The 7372-nt window shown below is 48.6% G+C and overlaps 1 protein-coding gene across 2 annotated transcripts in view; it reads left to right on the top strand.

Moving 5' to 3' along the window:
* The first annotated feature begins 255 nt into the window (after positions 1-255).
* The window catches only part of MAPRE2 (microtubule associated protein RP/EB family member 2), a 95998-nt gene continuing 88881 nt past the window's right edge, over positions 256-7372 (top strand). Inside the window, exon 1 of one of the 2 annotated variants that reach the window (XM_081873720.1) lies at positions 256-468. The gene's annotated coding sequence lies outside the window, so the exon portion shown is untranslated. Of the gene's footprint in view, positions 469-1228; positions 1309-7372 lie in introns of those variants that run through there. The other variant, XM_081873721.1, reaches the window with a different exon arrangement.

Below are 7372 nucleotides of genomic sequence, written 5' to 3'. Positions count from 1 at the left end.
CATCTCCTAAGTAGGAGCAGAGCGACACAGGAAGTGCTCCTTTGTGCTGCTGCTGCAGGAGCAGCTGGGCTGTGGATGCTGCTGTTACTGGAGGTGACCTGAGCTCACCGAGGCGGCGATGACTGAGCAAGCAGGAAGATAAGGAAGGCGCGCGGCGTTGGTCGCCGGCGTGACAGAGAGAGCTCTCCCGCCTCCGCCGGCAGCCCCACACCGGCGCGTGACGCACTCCGCCTCTGGGCTGGGCTCTCGCCGTTGGCTCCAGTCCCTCTTCCCTTTTTCGCCCGCCGCTCCCTCGCGGCGCGCCAGGACCGCCCCTCCCCGGAGTAGCCCGCCTCGCCCGCCCGGCTTGATTCACGTGGCTCTCGGGGTGGAGCGGCAGCCGAAGCGGAGACCGAGGAGGGTGGGGAAAACAAAAGGCAGCTGTCAAAGGAGGAGAGCGGCGCGTTTGGCCCAGCCCGGCAGTAGCAGGTGAGTGACGTGCCGCGTGAGGAGAAGAAGGTGGCGGCGGCGGCGGCGGCGCTTCTCTCCCCTCACCTCAGCGCGCGCCTCAGACTTAGTTGCCCGCAGAGCAGCCCGCCGGTAGGTAGCTGGCCGGCTGGCTCCAGGTTGGGTTCGACGTCTGCCTGGTGCGAGGGGACGGGACTCGCTCTTGCCCGGGCTGCCAGGGCGAGGGGGGGACTCGGGGCTGCCACGCTGGCAGGAGCGACGAGCGGCGCTCTGAGGGGCTTTCCACAGAGCCGGCAAAAGGAGCCGAGGCGCGCGCTTCCCGCGGTGGGCAGGGGCGTCATTGCGCGGCTGAAGTGAAGCTCGGGAGGAAGGGGAGAGAGGAGTTGTTTTTGGTCTGCGTGGGAAGGAGAGGAAGCGGAGAGGGAGGCGCTCGCCACGAAGCGCCAGGAGATTGGCAAGAGGCAGCCGAGGTACAAAGAAGCCCTGTTTGCCGAGGAGGGAAGTCGCTGCCAGCCCCAGGAGGAGCCTCTCAAAACAAAGCTGCCAGGGCTGGGGATGAAACCCGCGGCACTCCACACACCCCCCCCCCGCGCCTTGGGTTGCCAACTTGAGGTTTAAAAAAAAACAGGCCAATGGGCAGAGGCAGGATGGGCTAGTGGGCGGAGCTCCGTGAAGTTTTGACAGGTCAGGGGCTTTGCTTGGCAGGTTTCAGTGGAGGAGCACAAGGTGGACTAGTGGGTTGGGAGGTGGTCTCAATAGCAGGAGAAATGGCACCGCCGCTTGAATCATCTAAGGCTGCATTCCTAACACTGCATCCCTGGAAGGAAGGGAGAAAAGCTGCCAGGAGACAGACTGTGAGCTGTGAGTAAGCTGCCTAAAAACGAAATTGAGGCTTAGTAGGCATAGTAAACACCTGCTTCCCAAACATTGGCAAGCACACTGGATAGGCAAGTGTGCAAATACTTTCTAGATAGCAGCAACCCTACCTGTTCCCTTGGAAATAGATGTTTCCTTGTTGGGAGGGGCTGGATTGCTTGGTGTAGGAATTGAAGTAGTTGAAGCATTGATCTTAAACTTGCCAGACGTTCAACTGAAATGTTAGCTATTGAGGGCATTCTGTGTTTTAACAGAGAATGTTTTAACATTCTGTGTTTTAACTTTCAAACTTTTTAAACTCGAGCGCCATCAAAATTTAGCTGACTTTCCTACCTCAATCCTAGCCAATCTTTTGGCAACACACAGGGCCCTCCTGCATACGCACAGCTGTATGTAAGCATTGCTGTGTGCCCAGAGATCTATGGGCAGGGGTCCTAAGCCAATGCTGTACTGGAACTGCCTGTGACATTGGTTGTGTGTTTAAACGAGCAAGCTTACTTAATCTTGTCACTTCTATAATGGGGAGGAAAACAGCTGCAGATGTCCCATAGAATCATAGAACTGGGAGGGACCACAATGTGCTCTTGATTTGGATCATGGCCCAACACCAGTTTTCTGCTGCAGACCACTTCTCTGAAGTGAGTACACTTGGGGCCAAATAGCAGGCAGGCAGGCAGGTGGCCATCTTCAGCAGAAAACTGGTCTGGGACTCTGACCCTGATCAGGTGCATGTTCTGGATCTGGGTGCCAACACTGCTTTTTCTACAAAGCAAAAACTTCCAGGCGAAGGATGTTTGTTTAAACTTTGGCCCTCAGACTCCCTCCTAAAGCTGGGGAAGGAGGCTGGAATGAAAAGTTCTCTGAGGCACTCATGCTTGGCATTTTGATGTCTGTAATGCTAGATCATTGTAGCTGGCGGGAATGTGTTCCTGCCCCTGCTTTGGTGCAGGTTTCTATCCTCCCCCAAACTTCAGTATGTACACATGCATGCCACGCACACAGGTGTATTTCACACACACCCTATGGGGGACCACTTCAAAGTTTGCAAATCAATTCCATAGAGAGAGTGGTTCAGCTTAAACCATTTGGCCTCTTTCTGTGGGTGGGCAAAGGGATTCATGCATGCACAAATAACTCTGGCAAGCTGTGAACCCGGTGTGTATGTAGGGAAGAGGGTATTTAATTTCATTGGGCATAGGGATTTGCTCATTAGTTATCTATTTTAAGACATGCTCATCTTGAAGAACAGCTACATTCATCAAGGATGTCTAAAAGGTTAGATATGATCTGGAGGCAGGAAAGATTCAGTTTCTCACTTCACTTAAAAAAAAAAGCAAACTTGGTCTGATCTGTTCAGTGATCTCCTTAACAAACCAAGCCCTGTACAAATTATGGATGTTGTGCAAATGAGCAGAATAGCTACAAAAATAATGTTTCTGGGCTAGCTATTCACTCCCCCCACCCCAGCTTTGCTTAGTTCATCTAGCATTGTGTATGGACAGTACTACTGCTAGATATGGAAATAATAAATCTTTGGTTGCTTTGAGTTACAGTCACTCTCAGGATTATTCTGTCTTAAAATCAGTAAAGGCTGCTGATTTATTTATGCTAAATGCTTTAGTTAGGTCTTGCTGCTGAGCTAGAGAGCAAGAGAGCAAGTGTGGAGGGGAGAGAAAGAGTTTAATAAAAAATTCAGTAGATAAAATGCACAGCTGTTTGAATTGAACATTAACTGGTGTGACCTCAGCAGCTAGTTAACATCCAAGATTCCCCTGTGCCCTGAAATATTCCAATATATGTGTTATCTCCAGCTGCTCTCAGGGGCAGTAGGTATATAGACTAGGCTTTTCCAGGAAACCTTGTTCTCCATGCTCAGTTGTGTGATAGGAATGGTGGTAGAGTCTAACAAAAACACAGCGGTGTTTTTAACTGAAAGTCTATTTGACATTAGTCTTGTTTCGCAGTGGAGAAAAGTAAGATACAGTTTGTTTCCATGCTGAATTGAAGGTGCTGGTGTTAACCATTAAAGCCCAAAATGGCATGAGATCTGAGTCTTTTAAGGACTAGCTTCTTCTTGCATTCTTCCCTGCATGCTCTGCTCATCAACAGAGGCTCTACTTCAGAGCCTTCAACCCTGTGAAGCCCAGTGGGCAGCTACCAGGGAAAGAGTATTTTCTGTAGTGGCACCTACCCTATAGAATGCTCTGCCAACTGAAGTCTGCTAGGCTTTGTCTCTAAGGAGACCAATAGAAACTTGGTTATACCAAGGCCCTTACCAGGCTATTTTACTGTTTCATTTCAAAGTTTTGAAAGTTTTAACCACTGCCCCTATATAAATGAAGATGTTAATATGCTGATTTTTAAAAATTCCTTTTAACTTTTATTGATTTGTTAACCACCTTGGATACCTTTTTTGGATTAAAACAAAGTATGTTATTAAATAAATAAACCTTACAGAAAAGCAGGAAGCATCTTATAAAGGTGTTACAGGGCTTTGTGTGTGTGTGTGTGTGTGTGTGTGTGTGTGTTATGTGATGGTTGTTTTTCTCCTCTGCTGATCCTGCTAGTATGTTTGAAATGGGAATAAATTTTACATCTGGCTTGTAGGTGTTTAGCATATCAGTGTGATAGGCGCTCTCAAAAGCACTATGATCTCGGGGTGGGGGGTGCGGGGAAGCAGGCATCTGAAAGTGCCATAGCAGCCACAGGGGAGGGACAAGGCGTATTGACTAATGTCAGGAATCATTTGGCTACTAAATCTTATTAAAGGCACTTTGTTCCGCTGTTTCTTGCAGGGGAAGGTGGCATTAATTGAGAGTGCACAGCTGATGCTGCCATGTAGAAAGTAAATGCAACAACTGTAGGTGGTAGAAATCCTTCCTGTAATTAAGCTGTGTAAAAAAAGAATGGGGGCCATTTAATACTGAAATATAAACTTACTTTTAGCTGGGTTTCCCCCACTTTGGCAATACAACTGATGAATAGGCTGCAATGAGGTCCTGTCCTAATTCATCTAAAGTTAGCTGTAACCAAATTCCATTAAAGCCAGTGGGACAAGTTACCGTATTTTTTGCTCTATAAGACTCACTTTTTCCCACCTGAAAAGTAAGGGGAAATTTGTGTGCATCTTATGGAGCGAATGCAGGCTGCCCAGCTATCCCAGAAGCCAGAACAGCAAGAGGGATTGCTGCTTTCACTGCGCAGCAATCCCTCTTGCTGTTCTGGCTTCTGAGATTCAGAATATTTTTTTTCTTGTTTTCCTCCTCCAAAAACTAGGTGCGTCTTGTGGTCTGGTGCGTCTTATAGAGAGAAAAATACGGTAACTGAAAACAGTGAGACTTCTGAGTAAATATACATAGAATTGCACTGTTAGTTACACAACTAGCTATAGATGGATTGGGACCATTGTATTTATTTGTCATTGCATACAGTATCAATACCTTTCGATTATGTAAACTAGAAATCTTTTTGCAGTAGTTGAGTAGTAGTTAACTAGAGCCACTTTTTCTATGGACCCTGAGAGACACTAGGAGAATTTGCTACTTGGTCTTTATTGAGAATAGCAGTCATAAAAAGGCTCAAACTACAGCAAAACTTCATGTAAGGTTCTGCAGAAGAACTTAACTTGGATAAATTATTAACTTCACAGTTCTGTTTCCTACACAGGCACATCTACTGATTGTTCCAAACAGTGGTAAGCGTTACTTACATTGCAATCTTGAGAGGGATAATATACCCTTAAATCCCAACAGTATGTGGGAGCAGAGGTGTATCTAGGGGTTGGTTAGGGCAGCTTATGCCAAGGGCCTGTGGCTCAGAATGGCTAGAAGCCTGTTTGCCCATCCACACGCTTCCTGGGTTGCTCCTCTGCTGCTCTGGGCAACTGGGCAAAGTGCACAGGTTCCTCTGGCAAGGGCACAAGAGATGGAAGGGTGCCAACACAGCTCATTGCCAGGGGCTCAAGGGAGCCTAGGTACGCCTTTGTGTGGCAGATCTGCTTATTTTGGTACAAGCACATTCTGTTGCACTCAGATGCATGCTCACTAGTTTGCAGTCAAACAAAGGTATATTCTAAAAGTTTAAAATGGGATATGGATTTCCTTATTTTAACTGACGTCTAGGGCATCATTTAACACCACCTATCCTAAAGAGGAATTAGATGGTGGTCAAATTTCTTATGCTCAAACAAATATCCTGTTTGTTAAAAGCATGGCTTATTCAAAAGTTTGGCAAACGTTACTTTCTAATGGGAACAAGTACCCATTTTGAGGGGGTAAGATATTATTGAGCTACATCCATGTAAGTTTGAGACAGCTTCCTTTTGGGTGCAAAGGATGTACAGTGGTATCTCAGGTTACAAACGCTTTAGGTTACAGACTCCTCTAACCCAGAAATAATAATAATAATAATAATAATAATAATAATAATAATAATAATTTATTTGTACCCCGCCCATCTGGCTGGGTTTCCCCAGCCACTCTGGGCGGCTTCCATAGAAACCAAAAAACACTAAAATATCACACATTAAAAACTTCCCTGAACAGTGCTGCCTTAAGATGTCTTCTGAATGTCAGGTAGTTGTTTATCGCTTTGACATCTGATGGGAGGGCGTTCCACAGGGCGGGCGCCACTACCGAGAAAGCCCTCTGCCTGGTTCCCTGTAGCTTTGCTTCTCGCAATGAGGGAACCGCCAGAAGGCCCTCAGCACTGGACCTCAGCGTCCGGGCAGAACGATGGGGGTGGAGACGCTCCTTCAGGTATACTGGGCCGAGGCCGTTTAGGGCTTTAAAGGTCAACACCAGCACTTTGAATTGTGCTCGGAAACGTACTGGGAGCCAATGTAGGTCTTTCAAGACCGGTGTTATGTGGTCTTGGTGGCCGCCCCCAGTCACCAGTCTAGCTGCCGCATTCTGGATTAGTTGTAGTTTCCGAGTCACCTTCAAAGGTAGCCCCACGTAGAGCGCATTGCAGTAGTCCAAGCGGGAGATAACTAGAGCATGCACCACTCTGGCGAGACAGTCCGCGGGCAGGTAGGGTCTCAGCCTGCGTACCAGGTGAAGTTGGTAGACAGCTGCCCTGGATACAGAATTGACCTGCGCCTCCATGGACAGTTGTGAGTCCAAAATGACTCCCAGGCTGCGCACCTGGTCCTTCAGGGGCACAGTTACCCTATTCAGGACCAGGGAGTCCTCCACACCAGCCTGCCCCCTGTCCCCCCAAAACAGTACTTCTGTCTTGTCAGGATTCAACTTCAATCCATTAGCCGCCATCCATCCTCCAACCGCCTCCAGGCACTCACACAGGACCTTCACCGCCTTCACTGGTTCTGATTTGAAAGAGAGGTAGAGCTGGGTATCATCTGCATATTGATGGACACCCAGTCCAAACCCCCTGATGATCTCTCCCAGCGGCTTCATATAGATGTTAAAAAGCATGGGGGAGAGGACGGAACCCTGAGGCACCCCACAAGTGAGGACCCAGGGGTCTGAACACTCATCCCCCACCACCACTTTCTGAACACGACCCAGGAGGAAGGAGCGAAACCACTGTATAACAGTGCTCCCAGCTCCCAGCCCCTCTAGACGGTCCAGAAGGATGTTATGGTCGATTGTATCAAAGGCCGCTGAGAGATCCAGCAGAACCAGGAAACAACTCTCACCTTTGTCCCTAGCTCGCCAGAGATCATCAACCAGCGCGACCAAGGCAGTTTCAGTCCCATGGTGAGGCCTGAATCCCGATTGGAAGGGATCCAAATGGTCCGCATCCTCCAGGCATGCCTGGAGTTGTTCAGCAACCACGCGCTCAATCACCTTGCCCAAGAATGGAAGATTTGAGACTGGGCGATAGTTGGCCATACTGGCCGGGTCTAAAGATGGTTTTTTAAGAAGCGGTTTAATCACCGCCTCTTTCAGCGGATCTGGGAATGTTCCCTCACAGAGGGGTGAGGAATGTTCCCTCACCCCGCAGAGCCCATCGCCCAGTCCTTCCCGGCTTGCTTTTATTAGCCAGGATGGGCAAGGATCAAGGAGACAGGTGGTTGGTTTCACGC

The sequence above is a fragment of the Podarcis erhardii genome (genome assembly GCF_964252035.2).
Source record: "Podarcis erhardii genome assembly, chromosome: 8".
Taxonomy (NCBI): domain Eukaryota; kingdom Metazoa; phylum Chordata; class Lepidosauria; order Squamata; family Lacertidae; genus Podarcis; species Podarcis erhardii.
This window is presented reverse-complemented; position numbering and strand designations above follow the sequence as displayed.